Here is a 3,545-nt window from a genome sequence, read left to right as displayed (position 1 = left end):
GTCCAATATTAACCCATATGTCAATAGTAGTCCATAAATCCCTCTTCAGACTCATGAAACACATGCAATGATGCCAAATGCAGGAAGATCACAGTCCAGTGGGTGGAGTCTTGTGGATCCAGTGGTGGTAGAAGCATCTCAGTGCCGGCATGGGTATCTATGTGGCTCCTCCAACTCCAAGGCTCTGGCTGCCATCAGCCTGTCTCCATGTGTTAGACAGGGTTCTCTAGAGAGACAAAACCAGATTGTTAATAATTTTATATATATATTTATAAAGATAGATAGATAGATAATACAAGAAATGAACTGTTAAATTATAAAGCAGTACAAATGACTCAGTGCAACTCACTCCCGTGAGAGAGTTGTGAGACACTGGCAGTCCTTCAAGTCCTTAGGGCCGCTAGGCAGTCCTCTGTAGAGAGATTCAGGCTATCCCGGCACAAGCAGCAAACAGCAAAGCAGGTCACCAACAGATAGTCCCAGCCCAAGAGATGTACATTCCAATTGTGTGGCGAGGCAGGTCTTAAAGGGACCTCAAATTACAACGACACAGCCCACAGGTTAGGTGTTCCACAGGTAGTGTAGTTTGCAAATTGAGGCAAAGAACAAGCAAGGCAGCTGCACACTGGTCCGATGATTAAAGAGTGAGAGACAAGAAAGGTGAGGCTCGCAGAGCCATTTATCTCTCTGCTCTTCAATTAATCCCACATGTGTTTATTGGCCAGGCTGGCACAATAAACTAACTTCCTCACTCCATGTGGCTTGTCAACAAGAATGTCTCTGAGGGAGTGTGTAAGTGTCCTGCCCCCAATGAGCTATTTATCTCCTTAGCGCCTCCAAAGGAGGTCATCAGGCTGCAACCTGACTGACAGACTAGACTCCACCCCTCCACAAGTTGACACCATATTATGTAACTGCCACAGCGAGTGCTCTACTTATCTCAATTTTCAAGTGATATTTATACTAATTTCTTCTAGAAATATTGATTATGTATTACATACATGTAGATTCTAATTCTTAAAATACATAACAGGCTACATAAAGCCATAAAACTTAATGAGTCCATAAAAGAAGAATTCAGTAATTCATTACCTTGACATTTATTGCTCACCTCTCTGCTCCTCGTCAATCTTAACACTGACCAAGAAAGCTGGAGGGATCAATAAAACTCCAAGCAGGGTTCACAAAGTGATTTACATTAAAATTCTCCTTGAACTCTTGGAAATAGTCAAACATACAATAATACATGTATAACAAAATTGATTCTACTTCAACACAGATGACTCAAATATGGCTTCAGTCATATGTCTTGCTCACAACTCACAAACTGTCCCACTTTTTGAAACTTAAGGCCTCTACTATCAGGCCCTGAGACTCACTAAATTCATTGTTGGTTGCTATACTTCTTCCAGAAGGTCTTGGCATTCTCTATTGCTGGCAAGGACACCCTTCTGACCTATGTAATTAGAAGTAGTAAAGCCCAATCACATTAAAGAAACATATTGGATACAACATGCAAAAATGCTTAAAAAATGATTAGGTTATTTAAAAACAACCCAGAAAACTCTTAACCAAGATCAACTAGAACACTAAGAAGTGAGCCATGAGGTTTCCATTCCATAAAACCCCTCTCTAATTTTAAGTTTTCATATTTTCTTTTTTGCTTGATTCACTTGTTGTTCTATTAGTTTAGAGTCATCAGTAAGATTGAAACAATACGTTCCTTTAACTTCTGAACATCCATGATTATGTCTAAATAGAAAGTTAAGCCTATCTTCAGTCAAATTTCTAAAACAACTTCCGTGAACTCTCCCAGTTCTTGACTAATAGTGGCTTTTGCTTGCAAGGTTGCATATGGGGCCTTAACTGTGGTGCAGACCAACTTAATAATTTCAATAGGCCCCAATTGTTCCTTCTGATAGGAGAAAAATAGAAAGAATAGTATATTCCACTTCACTTAATAAGTGGAGATCATCATAAGCATAACAAATTAATTCTATGGCTGCATAAGTGAGTGCGGAATTGGTGAAGTGTTGTAAATGGAGCAAATTCATTGCCCATCTTGCAGTTGAACATGGCTCTTCTAAAGAGTTGCAGGGACATAAGAGAAGACTTAGTTTAGACAAATAAGAAATCAGCCTCAGGGATGCTAAACATGGGCAGGGGGGAGAAACTGCTACTTGGGTAGTTTGTATACTAAATTTTTGTTTCTCCTTAAATCAAGCCATGAACTCTGGCAATCTGAAAAGTAAACACGACTGGAAGAATGCATAACTTGAGATACTTGGATAGAATACATATCTTTAATTACCTTAAGAAATAAAGTAGTGTTGTTATAAAAAGCTTCAAGAGGGGTGCAGAAACAAATGGAGAATCAGATAAGTCTGTGTCTGCAAATAGAAAACTATGTACACAAACATTTTCTTAGGGATCATTATGACTCACTTCTGGTGTCAACAAAACCTCTTGACTACTAGCTGCCTTTCAAACAGCTGCAGTTACTGATTTTATCTCCCTGGAAGAACTTTGGGAAAATCTTTTTTTTTTCATTTAAAATATATATTTAGTTAATATTTCAATATTTATCACGTTGAAATTATAATTTGGATATATATACAATTAAAATATTATAAAAATAGTTTCACCTGCTTCTTTTTAACACATAACTTCTAGAAAATTTTAAATTGCAACTGAAATTCAGGTGCCTACTTTTGTAATTAATAAATCATTTTATTGGAGGCTCTCAGTTCTTATAACAATCTATACATCAATTGTAACAAAGTCATTTGTACATACGTTGCCATCATCATTTTCAAAACATTTTCTTTCTGCTTGAGCCCTTGGTATTAGCTCCTATTTTTTCCCTCCCTTCCTCAACCTCCCCTGATAAATTATTATTATTTTCATATCTTACATCATCCTCTGTCTCCCTTCACTCACATTTCTGTTTTCTGTCCCCCTGGCATGCGGAAGTGGGTGTTATATGTCGATCATTGAGATCATTTCCCCACCCTCCCCCCAACCTTCCCCTTACCTTCCTGTTATCGCTACTCTCATTATTGGTCTTAAGGGGTTTATCTCTCCTGGATTCCCTGTGTTTTGAGCTCTTGTCTATACCAGGGTCTATACCAGTGGTCTAGCCAGATTTGTAAGGTAGATTTGGGGTCGTGATAGTGCTGGGGTGGGGGGCAAGGAAGCATTAAAGAATTAGAGAAATGTTGTCTGTTTCATTGGTGCTACACTGCGCCCTGACTGCCTCATCTCTTCCTTGTGGCCCTTTTGTAAGGAGATATCCAATTGTCTACAGATGGGCTTTGGATCTCCACTCTACATTCCCCTCATTCCCATTGATATGATTTTTTGTTTTGGGCCAGATGAATACCTTTAATGTCCTTCCGCTACCTTATGTTGTTAGCTAAGACCTCCAGTACGATGTTGAAAAGAAGTGGGGACAAGGGGCATACTTGTCTGCTCCCCTTTTTCAGTGGGATTGTTTTCTTCTTTTCTCCATTAACTATGATGTTAGCTATTGGCTTTTCATAAAT

The sequence above is a fragment of the Echinops telfairi genome, unplaced genomic scaffold (genome assembly GCF_000313985.2).
Source record: "Echinops telfairi isolate 266 unplaced genomic scaffold, ASM31398v2 ScPeMD7_7468;HRSCAF=8506_0, whole genome shotgun sequence".
Lineage (NCBI taxonomy): Eukaryota > Metazoa > Chordata > Mammalia > Afrosoricida > Tenrecidae > Echinops > Echinops telfairi.
Note: the sequence above shows the minus strand (reverse complement) of the source record.